Source organism: Helianthus annuus, chromosome 4 (genome assembly GCF_002127325.2).
Source record: "Helianthus annuus cultivar XRQ/B chromosome 4, HanXRQr2.0-SUNRISE, whole genome shotgun sequence".
Classification (NCBI taxonomy): Eukaryota; Viridiplantae; Streptophyta; class Magnoliopsida; order Asterales; family Asteraceae; genus Helianthus; species Helianthus annuus.
Genome location: NC_035436.2, coordinates 177048526 through 177070028, shown reverse-complemented (window position 1 = coordinate 177070028; position 21503 = coordinate 177048526). Strand labels below are relative to the sequence as shown.

General features: G+C 38.6%; 2 long non-coding RNA genes across 2 annotated transcripts; both read right to left on the bottom strand.

Annotated features, from left to right (window-relative positions):
• Positions 1 to 13849: 13849 nt before the first annotated feature.
• LOC110935094 lies at positions 13850 to 15459 on the bottom strand. The gene is made up of 3 exons (XR_002588862.1): positions 15304 to 15459; positions 14683 to 14739; positions 13850 to 14171 (listed from the first exon to the last, which is right to left on the bottom strand). It is a non-coding gene; the product is annotated as an uncharacterized LOC110935094 (long non-coding RNA).
• A 4183-nt stretch (positions 15460 to 19642) lies between these two features.
• LOC110935093 lies at positions 19643 to 21257 on the bottom strand. The gene is made up of 3 exons (XR_002588861.2): positions 21096 to 21257; positions 20475 to 20531; positions 19643 to 19964 (listed from the first exon to the last, which is right to left on the bottom strand). It is a non-coding gene; the product is annotated as an uncharacterized LOC110935093 (long non-coding RNA).
• Between the last annotated feature and the right edge of the window lie 246 nt (positions 21258 to 21503).

The following is a 21503-nucleotide window of genomic DNA, read 5'->3' as shown; positions in this document are numbered from 1 at the left end:
ATATTCCCAACCACCTTTTAAGGTCCCATCTTTGTGCGTAGTGGTGGATCAATTTCAATATATACCGCACAACCTAAATCTTAGAAGGGATATCTTTGGTTTCTGACCAAAAACCAACTACAATGGGGAGAAACTATTAAAACATGTTGGCTTGATGTGAGTCAATGTTATTGCATGTAAAATTACATGTACTAAAATAGAAACATGAACTTTTGCTCTTGTGATCATTGACTTTGCAATAAGTTGTAGACGTTTAGTGATCGTCTTCAACAAAAACACTTATTTTAGTGGTCTTAATAACTTGAAAATAAATTTCACAGTTATAACCAAAATAAATATGTCAATCTGGAACAATGTACTTGCTATATAATTAGCCAAGCCATAAATCACACAATCCTTAGTTGTGTATTCGATAACCACTTAGACGATGCATCGATTTTAAACACAAAATGTATCATGTTAGGATATGTGTATCCTTTAATCACTTCCAGAATATTTTGGCATACACACCCTCCTTTATATGGCAAAATATAAAATTTCCCTTGAGAGCAAACGTTACATGCTAATTACCAGCTTGAATAATCTTTTAGCTCTTCATTATGTTTCACATCATCATTGACTCGGTGTGGTCTAACCTGTCATGCCAACTAAGTAAATAATTATGATACATAAACTTCTAGTTTACGATCGTATGTGTAGTAGTTGCATTATGCGAGAGAACAACGCATTATCATTGCACACTATCATGTTATATAACTTTTATCCTTTTCACATTTTGTTCTCATATAATCAATCCCTTTAGTTCCCACAAGTGATCATATTCTTTATTAACATGATCATCGTTGCATTTCATTTTTGATGGTCGATCTCATTATTAACATAACCATCTTTACAATTTTCTAAATAATGTCCATGATCACAATGATCAATATATATTACTTCATGGATCATAGTAAAACCAAACAAGTTTCATGGTTTTTTCATTATTTATTTGAACATATAGATATAAAGTTACTTCAAACCGTTCATACCATTTTAATGGTATTGCTATTTCAGAAGCATTTTAGAGGTTTGACAAACAAAATTTGTTTTATCCGATTTTTCCATTATAAATAAATTTCTCCTCACATAACATCAATTGACAAGTAATTATATGTCCAAGTATCCATTTTTATAACTTTATAATGAGATTCCACTTCGGGTGTCATACTAAATGTAACACCTCGAAATTTTTCGTCCAATAATGTAGTGACACGTGTCATAAGTATACACGTGGTATTAAATACTAATTAAAGGACTAAAGTTGACAAACATTGAAAGTATGCAAATTCGAGGGTTAAAAATGTCAACACGGGATAATATACTGTATAGTAGCCCTAAATGATGCTCGTACCTTCAAACGAATGAATCATGGATCGTACGGAACGAATTGTGGAAGAAAGTGAGGAATTACAAACTACAGGGGCCAAATGTGTCAACATGTTTAAGATTATACCTCTGAGTAACCTTTGGGCATACCCGAGGCTTTGTAATGGTAAATTATACTCACTAGAATGCGTGATTTAAATTTCGCGAAGTTCCGATTCAAAACGAGAAAGTTATGATCGAATTCGTTAAAAAGGGTTAAAAGCGTCAAACATTGAAAGATAAGACTTTTCGGGTAATAATAAATTAACCAAGGGTTAATATGTTGGGTAGAAGTTCCGAGGCCCTTATACGCAAATAATCGAGGCCCAAATCGCAAAGTTACCCCTTCGAAACCGAAAGGCCAGGTCAATGATTACAAAAGATTTGAAAATCTTGAAAATCAAGTCTCAAGCGACCCGCGTTAGAGATGCAAATGATCCTACGCGGGCCGCGAGCCATGTGCAGATTCGTTGCCTGACATTAGGATTCAGGCGACCCGCGTAAGGGTGGCCTGATCCTTAACGCGGGCCGCGTCAGGCCGCCAGATGCAGAATACGGGGACAGGAGCACTGTTTGCTATTTTAACCGACTTATATGGCAATTATGGCAGCATGGGCGCCCCCTAAACGACCCCTAGCACCCAGGGACACATGTTGATGATCAAGGAACCCTTATAGCCTTAGTTGTGATGATCTTGTGCTTCCATTTTCACTATAAAAGGCCATTAGTTGTGCACTTAGTAAACACACCTCAAACCTGCTTTCTTGATCACATCTGGAGCTCAAGAGCACTCTTCTAACATCTCTGGTCTTGTACCAAGCTTTTGTAAGTTTGCCTAACCCTTTGTGGTTTAGTTTTTCATAATTATAGCTTAAAAGTCAATCCGTCGTAATTAACGATTGACTTTACGATAAATCACAAATGGTCCAGTGGTTTGTCGAATCAAAGGTAGTTATATGTTGGTAATCATGTGGGCTTTAAACCCCTGAAAGGGCACCCTCGGATTCCCACTCTAACTAGTCCGAATGTCGAGTCAAACTTGCTTAGAAAAAGTCAACAGAATGCTATTTTGCGATTTTATGCATAATCAGTAATGTAGATAGCGTGTAACCTGTTTTAACACTCATGTAACATGATAATAAGTATATTAACTAGTCTAAGCTTGTTTGATCCGACCGTTTTCTGTTTTGACCCGGTTCGGAACCGAAAGTCGCAAAACTTTGACTTTTGCTTTGACTTCAGTTCTGACACGTTATGGTATGGTTTAGATATGCCTTAGGACTCTCTTAGGACCAGGTTACATGATGGTATAGCCCTCTGTGACCGGTTCGTTGTTTGTCCGAGTCTTTAGCACATTTCCGCTGAATGCTTAAAAGTTGACCGTAACGCCCTTTTCACTTTAAAATGAGAGTTTTGGACACGTGAAAGAACAATAACCTTAGTTACTGATTTCTAAGCACGTCCCTAAAATTTCACATCAATCCGAGCTCTAGAATAGGAGTTATGCTAAATAGCGCAATTACGGAAACTTTAGTAATTAAACGGCGCATTTAGCATAAAGCCTATCTAAACCTAAATTTCGACACCAAACCTTTTACCCACTGATGTAAAATAATATTTTGGAATTTTTAAAGATTTTTAAGTATTTTTAACCTGCTCATAACCTGCGGTTATGGCATCGGTTCGGTAAATACCGAATATATCCTTTTCGAGCATAACTTGAGTTCTATAAGGTATTTTCACCTGATTCCAGTTGCTACTGATTTTAAATAATAAATAGAGTATTTTGGACTTTATACACTGTTCGGAAAACTCAGATTTCCTGTAGAACTCAGAAACCTCTTTTATAATCTTTAAAATGACCGAAATACCCATACGGGGCATATAATGGATTTAAACTCGTTACGGGCATTATGGAAGGTATCCTACTGATACCACAACCTCTTTAAAGCATATTGATTTAGGAAACTTGTGTAGGACTCTTACGGCTACCCGTTACGCCTTTTGCGCGCACGGTTCGGTTTATGTAACTAGTTTACATAAACTAGCCGAAACGGGTCTAATCTTATTGTTTTGACCTCAAAATTCAGAGTGTGGTTATATTACCCATATAAAACAAGTCTTCAAACTTGTTGGGTCCGAATCACATTCCATTCCCGGTTTTCGCCTTTCACGCGATTAAACCGTAATTATCCTTTGAAACTGACCGGTCTAAGCTAAGGCTAAATTAAAGACCCGTTAGGATTCTAATAGGTTGTTTAAACCTTCGTTCCAAAGTAGGAGACCAGTAAAAGAAACTTGCATTTGTTTATTAAGGATATTACTTGCTCAGATAAATAGTTTTAACTTATTTTCCCTATACGGGCTTGGGTTACCGTATATAAATTACCGCTTGGTCGGGCATTAAATCTTCCATCATATGGTGGTTAATTGAATAATTTAATCGGCCCGTTTAAATACGTTTTGTTGGCTTTACGCCTTTGGGAGCTTAATGACCATGTCCCGGATATCCTTGGCAGCATTTTACGAAATGGCCACGACCTAGACACGCGGGTGTAGGCGTACACCCGTCAATGTGTCCTTAATTATAAAGGTATAACCATTGGTTTTCCCGCCGCGGTTTTATACTATGTGGTGTGTCTATTAACCTTAAACCCGGCACGACCGGGGCGACCGAACGCATAGTAAACATGTAATTCTTTTACAAGATTTAATTATAAATTATCCCAAGTTATAAAGAGTTTGTGCCATGTGCATTCAAATCAATTTTATTAAACATTTTACAAAAGTGTCGGTTGAATGTATTTACCAGTGTAAACTGACGTATTTTCCCCAAAAAGATTAATGCAGGTTCTACTCGTAATAGGCTGGCCACTCCTTAGCATCGTTAGAGTCTCGCAAGCTTGGGATGCCAATATCTGTTGAACAATTATTTTTCTATCTTATTTTGATCCCCTGTGGATTATATTTCGACGATTGTGATACTTGGATATTACATTCAATAGTTGAAATATATTTATCTTTATGCTTCCGCTGTGCATTTATATATTGTGTGGTTTGACTATATTGTTGCCAACTACGTCACGGTAATCCCCCACCGGGCCCACCGGTGAAACACGTGGAAACCGGGGTGTGACAGGTTGGTATCAGAGCCAATGTTGAGTGAATTAAACACTAGTCTTTTGTGTTTAATCTCAATGACACAATTGCACATACTTGAGTCTAGACGAGAACATATGACAAATTCGAATTATTATTCCAGTTTGTCTTTTATTGTTTATTATGATTTAAAGATTTGTTAAGCAGGAAATATGCCACCAGCAATTAGAAGAGGAGGAAGAGGCAAAGGGCCGATCACTACTCATAATGATCACGAGGCCGGACCTTCGAACATGCGAGCTCCTTCCAGCACAAGGAGCGAAGAACCTCAAAAACGTAGAAGAAACTTCTTTGAGCCAGCAAGACGGTCTACCTCACACAGTTCGACACCTTCATACCGTCACTCTTTTGGACCGGATTCGGAAAACAATCCCAGTAACCCTCAACCTTCGTTTATACCTCTCCAGCGATCTGCTTCGCACGGTTCCTATGGCGATCCTACTCCTTTCTTTCAACGCCAATTTAATCCGGCTGATTATGTCCAAGAACCAATAGGTTATAACCCTTTAGGACCTGAAGACCATTTCTCCGAAGATAATGCAGTAGATATGGATGAAGACTCGGATCCCATAGAACCTGCAAGAGGTACTCCCAACCACCCTATCGAGATCTCTGATGGGTCATCCTTTCATGGGACACCCTATCAAGGTCCCGACAGTTACCAGGCGAGGTTTAACCAGTGTGATTGGTACTTCACACCTTCTCACCACTTCTCGCCTCATGAGCAGTAGCAACAACAGGATCCTTCCGAGGATTCGCGCTTTGTGTCAGTTACGCCACCGCCTCCACCGCCACCAGTTCAACCAGCACCTCCTGATCCGCCAAGGCGTAGGAGATCAGGCGCGCGGATGTCTACCCGAGGAGGGGAATTCCACTTTAGCACCCCTCGCCACTCGAGTGCAAGTCACTTTCCGCCAGTTCCTGAAGAACCACAGTTAGGGGAACCTTCTGGCCACCCTGCAGAGGTGAATTCTGCACCAGTTGCACCACCTCCGCCACCATTTGGGTATGATAACCCTATACCAGCGTACACCGGTTCCACCGCGTACAACCCGTTTGAGCAGCCGACTCACACGCACTACAACTATAATTATGATGCCGACCCATACGTGGTAGCGGCTAATTACAATGCCCTCCATCCCGACAGACCTTATGGAAACCTTTGTGGACCAGATTACTCAGCTCATGGATATCCAGCACCTCCTAGACCTCCGGTTCAACAACCGTCGCAGCAGCCACGTTTTTCTCCACCGGAGCAGGAAGAAATCCTCCACCGTCTAAACCGAGTGGAACGAGACTTTGAGCAAGAACGTAAAAGTAATCGTGGATTCCTTAAAGGCCTAGCAAATCTACTAAAAGGGAGGAAGAAACGAGATCATAAGTCTCTTTATGTACTATAGTATTTACTATTACAATCAAGTCCCTACGAGGACATTTGTTTTGAGTATTTTAGTCCCTGCGTGGACATTTATCGTGGTTAGTCCCTGCGTGGACAATTGCATTTCAGTCCCTGCGTGGACTTATCTTTTTGTCCCTGTGCGGACATCTATCCTTGTATTGGTCCCTTCGTGGGCTTGTTTTCTGTAAACCTCTGGGTAGGTATTTGTCTATTAAAAAAGTCCCGTTTAGGGCAGTGTGTAAGCATTATTATGATTAATGGAATGTTAAGTTTATAAATTTCATTTTTGTCATTTTAATACATTATTATATGAAATAAATCAAAGATCATTCCTTTTAAATTAATCTGCTTAAATAAAGGATCTTAATGGTGAAACCTAGCCTATGTGTCATTATAAGACCCGGCCAAGATGGTAAGACTTAATTAAAAGATCCAGATTCCTGTTAACCTCTGTAAACATGTTAACGTTCTTGGCAAATGTGATTCGTTAAAAATCGCACGCGTCATTCTTATATAAAAATCCCTCAAAGGATTCCAAAACCCAAATTAATGATTTGTAAATCATGGGTTAAGTCGTCAATAAAGATGATCATTTATTTAAACATCCATTAGTGATGAAGTGCCTACGGGTCATACTTATTGTCAAATAAGACAAAAGACAGTTGTAGTCTATGACTCCCTGTCAGAAAGGGTAAAAGAACTATGGTTCAAACCTTCATGCCTTGATTCTCTGTAATCTCGGCTTATATTATAAAAACGTCCTTGTGACTAGGCTTTTGTGCCACTAACTATATTATTTGTAATTAGGATAAGTATATTTAAATCCTGAATAAAAGTGAGTAACAAATTAACCAAATATGGCCTATTTTACCATGGTTAATGAATTTCCATAAAAGACAATTCCATAATAAACTCCTAAATAAAACATTGTCATTATCTTCTGTAGCAGATTCAAGTTTGCAATGGCTGACCCAAGTGGAGTTAATAGTCAATCAAAAGAGGATAAAAATGATAACGCCCAAATTCATATAACGGGCGCGGAATTGAAAGCTCTAGTAGACGGCGCTGTTAAGGCAGCCTTGGATCGACAGTACGAAGAATACACCGAGTCCCGAAGCAGAACCCTATCTACACCACACTCAAAGCCAAAAACCCACTTTAAATCTCACAGCAAACCACCCTCGACTCCGTCTAAACCTAAAAAGGGCGATGATAGGCACTCATCCAATGAGAATAGTGTCCACCCTAAGAAGAAAATGGTCGATGATGCACCTCGCGCCAGGGGTTGCACGTATAAGTATTTCGTTTCTTGCAAACCCCGAGATTTCACTGGGGAAAAGGGCGCTGTAGATTGCATGACCTGGTTAGACGAAATGGACACAGTTGTGGACATTAGTGGTTGTGCTGAGACATGGTGAAGTTTGTATCACAGTCGTTCAAGGGTGAAGCCCTAGCGTGGTAGAGATCTCTGGTTCAAGCCTCTGGGAAGGCTGTTCTGTATAGCATGACGTGGGAGGAATTTATTGCTCTCATCAAGGAAAATTACTGCCCTCAGCACGAGGTTGAAAAGATCGAGTCTGATTTCTTATCGTTGGTCATGAAGAACCTGGATTGCCAGGCATATCTCACGACTTTCAACACTTTGTCGAGATTGGTTCCGTATCTTGTAACACCGGAACCCAAATGGATCGCGCGCTTCATTGGGGGTTTGGCCCCAGAAATAAAAGCTAGCGTGAAGGCTTCTAGGCCTGCTACCTTCAGATCCGTGGCAGATATATCTCTGTCTCTCACACTGGATGCAGTGAGGCAGAGGTCGTTGAGAAATGCTGATAGCGAAAAGAGGAAACGTGAGGATGATGGTTCACATAGATCCAGTAAGAAGCATCGGGGCAATCGTGACCATAAGAAGGGGTCAGAGAACAAGAAGAATGACCGACAGTCAGGCGATAAGCCTTTGTGCAAGGTTTGTCAGAAGCACCACTTCGGAAGGTGCAGATTTGAAAAGAAATCCCAGCCGAAGGCCTGTGGGATATGCAAGTCCTCTGAACATAGGACTCTTGAGTGCAAGAAACTCAAGGATGCAACTTGTTACAGTTGCAATGAGAAGGGGTATATCAAGACGAACTGCCCAAAGATAGTGAAGAAGGCTGAAGATGGGAAGAAGACCAATGCGAGGGTCTTTCAGATGGATGTTAAGGAGGCTATCCAAAACGACAACGTCATAACCAGTACGTTCCTTATCAATGATGTATTCACAAGAGTCTTATTTGATTCTGGAGCAGATAAATCGTTTGTGGATGATAAGTTCTGTGAGTTATTAAAATTACCTGTTAAAGCCTTGAATGTAAAATATGAAGTAGAACTAGCTGATGGTACTATGGGAACAGTCTCAACTGTTTTAGATGGATGTGTTATATCCATTAGGAATCACTCATTTCCTTTATCCCTGTTGCCCTTTAAATTAGCTGGTTTCGACGTAGTGTTGGGTATGGATTGGTTATCGCATAACCAAGCCCAAATCGTGTGCAACCAGAAACAAGTGGTAATCAAGACTCCGTCTGGAGAACCACTTACCATCCAGGGAGATACTCGACATGGATTGCCTGCACATGTATCTATGCTAAAGGCATCCAGATGTTTGAAGAAAGGATGTGTCATCTATATGGCACAGGTGACTATCGGTGAGGAGAAACCTAGAATTGAAGACATTCCAGTCATCTCTGAATATCCTGAGGTTTTCCCGGAAGAACTGCCTGGCTTGCCACCAGACAGGCAAGTGGAATTCAGTATCGACATCATTCCAGGAGCAGCGCCTATTGCGAGAGCACCGTATAGATTGGCACCCACGGAAATGAAAGAATTGAGGACGCAGCTAGATGATCTGCTAGCCAAAGGTTTTGTTAGACCAAGTTCATCTCCTTGGGGAGCACCAATCCTGTTCGTCAAGAAGAAAGATGGTTCGATGCGTCTATGCATCGATTACCGTGAGCTGAATAAAGTTACAATCAAGAATAGGTATCCTTTGCCTAGGATCGACGATCTGTTCGATCAGTTGCAAGGTGCGAGCTACTTCTCCAAGATTGACCTACGGTCAGGCTACCATCAATTAAACGTCAAGGATGAAGATGTGCACAAAACTGCGTTTAGGACTCGCTATAGTCATTTCGAGTTCCTAGTGATGCCTTTCGGGCTCACTAATGCACCTGCCGCATTCATGGATCTCATGAATCGCGTTTGCAAGCCTTATTTGGATAAATTTGACATTGTCTTCATCGATGACATCCTTATCTACTCGAAGAGTCAAGCTGACCACGAAAAGCATCTTCGATGTATTCTTAAACTGCTTCATCAAGAAAAGCTTTATGCCAAGTTCTCTAAATGTGACTTTTGGCTACGAGAAGTCCAGTTCCTTGGACATGTAGTCAGCGAGCGTGGTATCCAGGTGGATCCCGCTAAAGTTGAAGCCGTTATGAACTGGCAGGAGCCGAAGACACCTACGGAGATTCGCAGTTTCCTAGGTCTAGCAGGATACTACAGACACTTCATCGAAAATTTTTCAAGAATTGCTGCACCCCTAACTTCTTTAACTAGAAAGAATATAAAGTTCAATTGGGGCCCTAAGCAGCAAGAAGCTTTTGATATCCTCAAACAAAAGCTGAGCAATGCTCAAGTGTTAACATTGCCAGACGGAATGGAAGAATTTGTTGTATATTGTGATGCATCGCACACCGGTATGGGTTGTGTGCTTATGCAGAGAGGCAAGGTGATTGCCTATGCTTCGCGACAATTGAAAGTGCATGAAAAGAACTACACCACCCATGACTTGGAGTTGGGTGCCGTTGTATTTGCACTAAAGCTTTGGAGGCATTACCTTTATGGCATTAAGTTTGTGATCTATTCTAATCACAAAAGCCTTCAGCATCTGTTCAATCAGAAAGATCTGAATATGAGGCAGCGGCGTTGGATGGAAACTCTGAACGACTATGACTGTGAAATAAGATACCATCCAGGCAAGGCCAATGTAGTCGCAGATGCCTTGAGCAGGAAAGAAAGAGTGAAGCCAATAAGGATTAATGCCAAGAGCATTGAAATCAAGAACAGTCTGAATGAACGATTGTTAGCTGCACAGAAGGAAGCTGTGTTAGAAGCTAACTATCCTCACGAGAAGCTAGGGGTAACTGAAGAGCAGTTATCCTATGGCAAAGACGGAATTCTGAGATTGAATGGAAGGATATGGGTTCCTGTTTATGGAGGTCTTCGTGGCGTTATCCTCCAAGAAGCCCACAGTTCCCGATATTCTGTTCATCCTGGTGCTGATAAAATGTACCAGGACTTAAAGGCAAACTTTTGGTGGATAGGCTTGAAGAAGTCTATAGCCACCTACGTAGCAAAGTGCTTGACTTGTGCGCAAGTGAAAGCTGAGCATCAAAAGCCGTCAGGCTTGCTACAACAGCCTGAGCTTCCCGAGTGGAAATGGGAAATGGTGACGATGGATTTCATCACCAAGTTTCCGAAGACAAAGAAGGGAAACGATACCATATGGGTAATAGTTGATAGACTGACTAAGTCAGCACATTTCCTACCCATAAAGGAGACTCATAGCTCCGATATATTAGCCCAGTTGTTTGTAGACAAGATTGTAGCCCTTCATTGAGTGCATGTGTCTATCATCTCAGATAGAGATACCAGATACACATCACACTTTTGGAGAAGCTTCCAACAATCTTTGGGTTCACGTTTGAATTTCAGTACGGCTTACCACCCTCAGACAGATGGACAGAGTGAGCGTACGATCCAAACATTGGAAGACATGCTTCGTGCATGTGCAATCGACTTAGGTGGCAATTGGGATAACCACCTACCATTAGTCGAATTCTCCTATAACAACAGCTACCATACCAGCATTAAGGCTGCACCTTTTGAAGCTTTATATGGTAGAAAATGTAGAACGCCCGTTTGTTGGGCAGAAATTGGAGATGTCCAGATGACAGGACCTGATATAATATTTGAAACAACGGATAAGATTGTCCAAATTCGCTATTGATTGAAAGCTGCCCGAGATAGGCAGAAGAGCCACGCAAATTTGAAGCGTAAGCCTTTCAATTTCGAAGTAGGCGATAAGGTATTACTTAAGGTATCACCATGGAAGGGGGTGATGCGATTCGATAAGAAAGGCAAGCTAAGCCCGAGATATATTGGACCCTTCGAAGTAATCGAACGTGTCGGATCGGTTGCCTACAAATTAAACTTACCAGAAGAGCTCAGCGGTATCCACAATGTGTTCCACATCTGTAACCTGAAGAAGTGTTTCGCTGACGAATCACTGGTTATACCGCATACAGATGTACACATCGACGAGAGCTTAAAGTTCTTTGAGAAACCTGTGTCGATCGAGGATCGACAGGTTAAGAAACTCCACAGGAAGTACATACCGATTGTGAAGGTGAAATGGGATGCCCGTAGAGGTCCCGAGTACACGTGGGAGGTAGAGTCCACGATGAAGGAGAAGTACCCTCATCTATTCCAATAAATCTCGAGGTCGATATTTCCTTTAAGGGGGTGAGGATGTAACACCTCGAAATTTTGCGTCCAATAATGTAGTAACACGTGTCATAAGTATACACGTGGTATTAAATACTAATTAAAGGACTAAAGTTGACAAACATTGAAAGTATGCAAATTCGAGGGTTAAAAATGTCAACGCAGGATAAATATACTGTACAGTAGCCCTAAATGATGCTCGTACCTTCAAACGAATGAATCATGGATCGTACGGAACGAATTGTGGAAGAAAGTGAGGAATTACAAACTACAAGGGCCAAATGTCTCAACATGTTTAAGATTATACCTCTGAGTGACCTTTGGGCATACCCGAGGCTTTGTAATGGTAAATTATACTCACTAGAATGCGTGATTTAAATTTCGCGAAGTTCCGATTCAAAACGAGAAAGTTATGATCGAATTCGTTAAAAAGGGTTAAAAGCGTCAAACATTGAAAGATAAGACTTTTCCGGGTAATAATAAATTAACCAAGGGTTAATATGTTGGGTAGAAGTTCCGAGGCCCTTATACGCAAATAATCGAGGCCCAAATCGCAAAGTTACCCCTTCGAAACCGAAAGGCCAGGTCAATGATTACAAAAGATTTGAAAATCTTGAAAATCAAGTCTCAAGCGACCCGCGTTAGAGATGCAAATGATCCTACGCAGGCCGCGGGCCATGTGCAGATTCGTTGCCTGACACTAGGATTCAGGCGACCCGCGTAAGGGTAGCCTGATCCTTAACGCGAGCCGCGTCAGGCCGCCAGATGCAGAATACGGGGACAGGAGCACTGTTTGCTATTTTAACCGACTTATATGGCAATTATGGCAGCATGGGCACCCCCTAAACGACCCCTAGCACCCAGGGACACATGTTGATGATCAAGGAACCCTTATAGCCTTAGTTGTGATGATCTTGTGCTTCCATTTTCACTATAAAAGGCCATGAGTTGTGCACTTAGTAAACACACCTCAAACCTGCTTTGTTGATCACATCTGGAGCTCAAGAGCACTCTTCTAACATCTCTGGTCGTGTACCAAGCTTCTGTAAGTTTGCCTAACCCTTTGTGGTTTAGTTTTTCATAGTTATAGCTTAAAAGTCAATCCGTCGTAATTAACGATTGACTTTACGATAAATCACAAATGGTCCAGTGGTTTGTCGAATCAAAGGTAGTTATATGTTGGTAATCATGTGGGCTTTAAACCCCTGAAAGGGCACCCTCGGATTCCCACTCTAACTAGTCCGAATGTCGAGTCAAACTTGCTTAGAAAAAGTCAACAGAATGCTATTTTGCGATTTTATGCATAATCAGTAATGTAGATAGCATGTAACCTGTTTTAACACTCATGTAACATGATAATAAGTATATTAACTAGTCTAAGCTTGTTTGATCCGACCGTTTTCTGTTTTGACCCGGTTCGGAACCGAAAGTCGCAAAACTTTGACTTTTGCTTTGACTTCAGTTCTGACCCGTTATGGTATGGTTTAGATATGCCTTAGGACTCTCTTAGGACCAGGTTACATGATGGTATAACCCTCTGTGACCAGTTCGTTGTTTGTCCGAGTCTTTAGCACATTTCCGCTGAATGCTTAAAAGTTGACCGTAACGCCCTTTTCACTTTAAAACGAGAGTTTTGGACACGTGAAAGGACAATAACCTTATTTACTGATTTCTAAGCATGTCCCTAAAATTTCACGTCAATCCAAGGTCTAGAATAGGAGTTATGCTAAATAGCGCAATTACGGAAACTTTAGTAATTAAACGGCGCATTTAGCATAAAGCCTATCTAAACCTAAATTTCGACACCAAACCTTTTACCCACTGATGTAAAATAATATTTTGGAATTTGTAAAGATTTTTAAGTATTTTTAACCTGCTCATAACATGCGGTTATGGCATCGGTTCGGTAAATACCGAATATACCCTTTTCGAGCATAACTTGAGTTCTACAAGGAATTTTGACCCGATTCCAGTTGCTACTGATTTTAAATAATAAATAGAGTATTTTGGACTTTATAAACTGTTCGGAAAACTCAGATTTCCTGTAGAACTCAAAAACCTCTTTTATAATCTTTAAAATGACCGAAATACCCCTACGGGGCATATAATGGATTTAAACTCGTTACGGGCATTATGGAAGGTATCCCACTGATACCACAACCTCTTTAACGCATATTGACTTAGGAAACTTGTGTAGGACTCTTACGGTTACCCGTTACGCCTTTTGCTTGCACGGTTCGGTTTATGTAACTAGTTTACATAAACTAGCCGAAACGGGTCAAACCGTATTGTTTTGAAACGCCCACTTTTTCACATTTGAAAATAATAAATACAACATACTAATTTTAACAAAAATTGGGCATGACCCGTTCGTACTATAAGCAATTCCCTGCTTTTAACAATCACTATTCAAACTAAATTCTACGACACGTTTCAAAAGACATAAAAGTTGTAACCATACAAGATTCCATCAAAAGCGTTTTGTCCGAACTACCAAAATAAGATTTAAAATCCTAACTTACCTACAAAACATCCTAGACATAAATTTAACATTTACATTATGAAAGTGTTTTGACCCATTACAAAGACAACTTTAACCGGAAGCGCATAAAGGGCGATGTGGTGTGTTCGATCCAATCTCGCCATTATCAAGAGTGAGATTCACCTACATCCATAACACAAACTTACAAGTTAGTTCGGTTAAAACATATTACTAATACAATTTGCTTTTCATCATTATTTGACCCGTTACCGGGTCACTATATCTTTACATCTTTTCATTCGAACTTCTCATATGACAATTTCGTTTAACGGATATAGCACCATCTTAGTTTTCATCATCATCAATCATCCTATTTTATCCGACCCGTTCTCACGGATCATACTTATTCTTACTTTTCAATTTTTTTTTCCATACTTCACTAGCTATCTTAACTTCATAACAATTTCATCTTACTTGACCCGTTTAACTACGGGTCAATACGTCACCAAGAACACCTCATACTCATACTTTAGACCCATTTGTACGGGTCGTCAATAGACTTTTCCCTTTTTCTACTAACAATTCGCATTAAGACATTTTACTATAAATTTCCGCATAAAACAACGAACAATTATTTATATGAGAACTAACACAAAATCTACATTCTACATGAGCGAAGTTCATATGAACTTACCGGAGTCGTGCGCTCCTATTGCCTTTGCTTGGTTTGATTCCCCTCCTTTCTTCGACCCTATAAGGTGCATCACATACGCGTTTAGCTTTCGCGTTATACATCACTTACGCACATTTACAACATTTACCATAATGTTCATTACTCACATTTATTTTTCATATCATCATTAGATCATCAATACTTCAATTTCTCATGTTCATACATAACCAATTCAACTCAAGCATTTCATCGAACACATGGCGTGCGTACTATCTATAAAACATGATGTACAAGTAATTATAGCATATTCATCCTAAATTCATCAATGGATTAACCTAATCTTTCACAATCAATATCATAATCATACTACATATGATTCATATCAAATTACCCATCTAAACACCTTCTATAACACGAGTTTAACATCCACATTACACAATTTATCCATAAACTTTACTAAACCTCATTACCTTACAATTTCAAGTGGGTTTTACCCCAAACTACTAATACAATCAAAATAGCACATAATATAACCCCTATTTGTTCATATCATCTAACATTTAGGTTCGATTTCATACAAAAATCATAATTTTCACATAACCCACTTCATGAAATTTCATAAGAACATGAAATTAAACTTACTTGGTATCTAATATAGTTAGGAGATCTTAATTCCTAACTCATGCACCTAGAATTCAGCTTTCAATCCCTTCAATTTGTAGGATTTTTAAGAAGTAGGGTTTCCCCCTTGGCTCCCTCTCTCGTTCGATCGCACACAGCCAGGAACAACACTGGCCTTCTTTTTTTTTTATCAAATTTCATTACACATTTACACCTTTAGACCCTTTTCTTTTAAAGTGTGTCCAACTTGTTATTTCCCATACTAACTTGGTCACTTTTCTTTTGGTTAAATTAGTTACATACATATTTTGTGAACTTAGTATCATTTATTTAACTTTTCCCGTGGCATAAATCTCTAGTTGCCATTTTCTATTATTTAAGCATCACTACTTTATATTATATTGACATACGAAAATTTGGGGTGTTACAAGTCTACCCCCTTAAAGAAGGTTTCGTCCCCGAAACCTAAATACGTATTGAATAATGACGGGTAGTGTTCCCACATATCATCTCCCATTTCCCATGTGAGATCTGATTCTTTTCGATGTCGCCATTGGACCAAAACTTGTTTAATGGCTTTGTTGCAAAGTTGTTTCACTTTGCAATCTTTTATTGTCACTGGCCTTTTATTATATTTCGATCTTTCATCACTTCGATGTCATCCAAGGGCACATATGCCGTTTTAAACGCGAGGCACTTTCGTAATTGCGACACATGGGAGGTGTTGTGTATTCCACCTAGTGCCGATGGTAATTCTATCCGATATGCTACCATTCCGACTCGAGCTAGTATACATTCTAACAAGTCTACTTGTATCCTTTCGTAAGTACATACCTCGAACTTTGACAACAAGTTTTCATCCGATCACCCGTCATGTTGATTTGATCACTACCAAGTCCAATGCACTTGGTAATTCAATATGATCCTATTACATTATTTCATGATCATCATTCAATTGTTCAAGCTGATTTCTTAAAACTTATGTATCAGATTATTCATTCCCGTATACTTCTGACATCTACTTAGGGGAATAATTATCATAATATTCATACGTTTTCATTCCTATTCATTCATATAAAGTCACAAATCAAACATCATTCAGTAGTTTCTAACTATTTAGCTTCTACATACACCTCATCCTTCCAAGGCCAATATCAAGCGAAATCTCTTTCATGTCACTGGCTTTATAGTTCTTTTCATACTTTTCTTACAATACCTATGTATAATCTTTACCCGAGACCAATATTTCCTTCATTCATGATCTATCATATCTGTGTGGATAAACACAATTTAACGTATACGTTTATACAAATCGTGTACATACTATCTTGCTCTAATCTCTTTACCATCTATCCATTGGTTACAAGGGTCAATATAAATCTTTTATCACGCTATCAATATGATCGATAATTCAATACTCACATTTGAGTAACTCATATTATATTCGAGGTGTCATACTCAGCTATACTTGTCATCACATTCCATAGCTGTCATACATATGTCATTCCTTCTAGCAATTGTAATACTAAAACAACTACCTAACATTGTACCACAAAGGGCTAATTCTTATCTATATACTTACCTAGGTTCCGCTACATACGAGATTATAAGCTTTTTACATATGCCATTCCATTCCATGTATGAGTTACATAAAACTTGGTACAACCATTCATTCGATAATTGAGATTACATTCTACCACGTAGGGTTGTTTTATAATACGAACCATGAATCATGCGTATAAAACTTTAACTCTTGAACATTTCCTTAGAGGTTTACCTTCTAATAAATCCTCACATACGATAGGGAACCCGACTAAGGGCAAGATTCATTCAAATATCCATTCAAATGTTCATCATATTTTACATTCCACCCAACCCCTCTTTATGTAACATTCCACCTTTAATAGTTACACATTCTTATATTTTCATTCTAACTTCCTTCAACGTTAACCTTTCACATCTTCCATACAGTTCTTTCTAATTATTCAAAATTTGGCATACTAAACATGTACCCCACTTTCTTAACAGTTCCTCACTTTTCTTTCCTTTCTACTAATATGCGGGTCGACTCTTACCATCTTTCCATCATGACATTTCAAGACATCTAATAACCGTACTTTACAATAAACAAAAATTTAGAGCCGCCATAATTTTCTTGTATTGACATAAAGATTATAATTCATTTACTACTAGCATTATAAGTCATTTACTTCTGCCTTCCAAGTTACTAACCATACTTGTTCCTTCACTATGCCATTAGAAACAATAATGCTCATCATGAGCCTACTACTTAATTCCTCTATTATCAATATCATCATTCTTCCTAGTCACCTCCTCTTGTGATGTAAAAACTTTGACTACTAATGTATGTGTGTGTGTATATATATTATACATATACATATACTTGCCTCAAACATTTAGTAACTCTATTACTATTAGTTGCTTGGTAGTTTATTCCTACAGTATGGACTAATTCGCACATTTGTACTTCCTTATTGATTTTAGACATACTTATGTAAACGTTGTTCTTGCCATCCCATTTCTTTTAAATCCTCTGCTAGTAAGTCCATCACGTAATTATGTTACATGTTGAGCCACCTCCTTCATTCTTGAAATTCGTTCTTATCTTTTAAACGTTCGAATTCAATCATACTTGTTATCATTTTACCATTTCTTACAAAAATCTCTATCCTCGTCGGTGCTTAAATCATCCATCTAGGTCTTAGCCCGTTATTCTTTCTACTAACATTTACTTTTTATTTAACAAAATTTTCATCCTTCGGACCATACTACACTCGAAATTCTATCATCCTTTCATGTTCAATACTTTCTAAGCTTAATCGTAATTATCATTCCTTTTTTTATATATATACCCTTTCCTTTCTTTCATGCTAGGTGTTAACGGTCCTTTATGACCACACTACATATCTCTCATCATAGGGTTGATAAACCCAACTAGAACTTCACCCATAACCTTCCAATCATATACGTTCTTACTTCGAAAGAATTCGACATGACCCGATTGACATTTTGAGAATCCTAATTATCATAGGTTGCATTTTTGGAAACCTAACGAAACTATTAGATTTGCCTTAAGAAATACTCTACAACATAGTTTAGGAAATATGTTAATATACCTAACATATTTCAATGACTTTCGATCTCTTACTTATTACACATTCATTAATTTTATATACTTTTCACTTCGTTATATGTTACTTCATGCCATCATGTTTACGTCTTATTGACCTTTGTCCTTTTAATTATGGTTATCATGCTTTTATTTCATAATTTCTGGTGTTAATAGCCACTTAGTGACCATACCGCATTCCCTTCATCACCCTCGGTGTTAACGGCTACTCCATGCCCACACCGCATACCGTTCATCATCCTCGGTGTTAATGGTCACTTTGTGACCACACCGTATACCATTCATCATTCTCGGTATTAACAGTCACTTCGTGACCACACCGTATACCATTTATCATAGGGCATCTTCTTTACCATCATTATTGATAATATCATTATCATCATCATTTACATTCACTGCGTTCGCCATTTACAATTACATACTTTTATTAGATACCATATCATTCATTTCTATATCATTCATGCATTATTTACTTTCAATAATTCATTTCCGTAGGTCACAAAACCATACTATCCTTCATTACGAACATTCTAGACATTTTAATCAAAACATACATTCACTCTTACACTTACTTCTTATTCCTTCGTTCTTTAACTAATAGCCTGCGTGTTAGTCAACTTATATTCATGGTTTCATTAACTTTTTGGGGCTTTTTTTTAAGTTTAACGAAGGTCCGGAACTGAATTAGAGGCCATGGAATAACAAACAAAACAATTCAGCAAAGTGGACCAGGGAGGGGCGTCGCCGACAGCACTGGGCCGCGTCGCCGACGCACCCCAGATTGTTGCGTCGCTGGACTTGTGCGTAGGCAGGAGGTTAGGCCGTCGGGACACCCAGGTGCGTCGTCGACGGGTCTTCTGACCTGCAAACGCTGATTTTTGTTATCCACATGCTTCGTTCCCGAGCCCCGGTATGACCCGAAAGGTTCCGTGATGTTCCGAAACCTCCCGTAACATCCCGTAATGTTACAACCCAAGTTATTCTAGTAAGTTAACTATAATCCCCTTCCCATTTCTAACTATAAGCATAATCAAAATTTACAATTTACTTACTTGCATAGCGCTTCGGAACGAACACACCTTCGTACGAGCTTTCGGTTTGAGTTCAAGCATTTTAACTCTAATTCTTAAATCCCTCAAACCTCGGCTCTGATACCAACTTGAAACGCCCACTTTTTCACATTCGAAAATAATAAATACAACATACTAATTTTAACAAAAATTGGGCATGACCCGTTCGTACTATAAGCAATTCCCTGCTTTTAACAATCACTATTCAAACTAAATTCTATGACACGTTTCAAAAGACATAAAAGTTGTAACCATACAAGATTCCATCAAAAGCGTTTTGTCCGAACTACCAAAATAAGATTTAAAATCCTAACTTACCTACAAAACATCCTAGACATAAATTTAACATTTACATTATGAAAGTGTTTTGACCCATTACAAAGACAACTTTAACCGGAAGCGCATAAAGGGCGATGTGGTGTGTTCGATCCAAGCTCGCCATTATCAAGAGTGAGATTCACCTACATCCATAACACAAACTTACAAGTTAGTTCGGTTAAAACATATTACTAATACAATTTGCTTTTCATCATTATTTGACCTGTTACCGGGTCACTATATCTTTACATCTTTTCATTCGAACTTCTCATATGACAATTTCGTTTAACGGATATAGCACCATCTTAGTTTTCATCATCATCAATCATCCTATTTTATCTGACCCGTTCTCACGGATCATACTTATTCTTACTTTTCAATTTTTTTCCCATACTTCACTAGCTATCTTAACTTCATAACAATTTCATCTTACTTGACCCGTTTAACTACGGGTCAATACGTCACCAAGAACACCTCATACTCATACTTTAGACCCATTTGTACGGGTCGTCAATAGACTTTTCCCTTTTTCTACTAACAATTCGCATTAAGACATTTTACTATAAATTTCCGCATAAAACAACGAACAATTATTTATATGAGAACTAACACAAAATCTACATTCTACATGAGCGAAGTTCATATGAACTTACCGGAGTCGTGCGCTCCTATTGCCTTTGCTTGGTTTGATTCCCCTCCTTTCTTCGACCCTATAAGGTGCATCACATACGCGTTTAGCTTTCGCGTTATACATCACTTACGCACATTTACAACATTTACCATAATGTTCATTACTCACATTTATTTTTCATATCATCATTGGATCATCAATACTTCAATTTCTCATGTTCATACATAACCAATTCAACTCAAGCATTTCATCGAACACATGGCGTGCGTACTATCTATAAAACATGATGTACAAGTAATTATAGCATATTCATCCTAAATTCATCAATGGATTAACCTAATCTTTCACAATCAATATCATAATCATACTACATATGATTCATATCAAATTACCCATCTAAACACCTTCTATAACACGAGTTTAACATCCACATTACACAATTTATCCATAAACTTTACTAAACCTCATTACCTTACAATTTCAAGTGGGTTTTACCCCAAACTACTAATACAATCAAAATAGCACATAATATAACCCCTATTTGTTCATATCATCTAACATTTAGGTTCGATTTCATACAAAAATCATAATTTTCACATAACCCACTTCATGAAATTTCATAAGAACATGAAATTAAACTTACTTGGTATCTAATATAGTTAGGAGATCTTAATTCCTAACTCATGCACCTAGAATTCAGCTTTCAATCCCTTCAATTTGTAGGATTTTTAAGAAGTAGGGTTTCCCCCTTGGCTCCCTCTCTCGTTCGATCGCACACAGCCAGGAACAACACTGGCCTTCTTTTTTTTTTTTATCAAATTTCATTACACATTTACACCTTTAGACCCTTTTCTTTTAAAGTGTGTCCAAATTGTTATTTCCCGTACTAACTTGGTCACTTTTCTTTTGGTTAAATTAGTTACATACATATTTTGTGAACTTAGTATCATTTATTTAACTTTTCCCGTGGCATAAATCTCTAGTTGCCATTTTCTATTATTTAAGCATCACTACTTTATATTATATTGACATACGAAAATTTGGGGTGTTA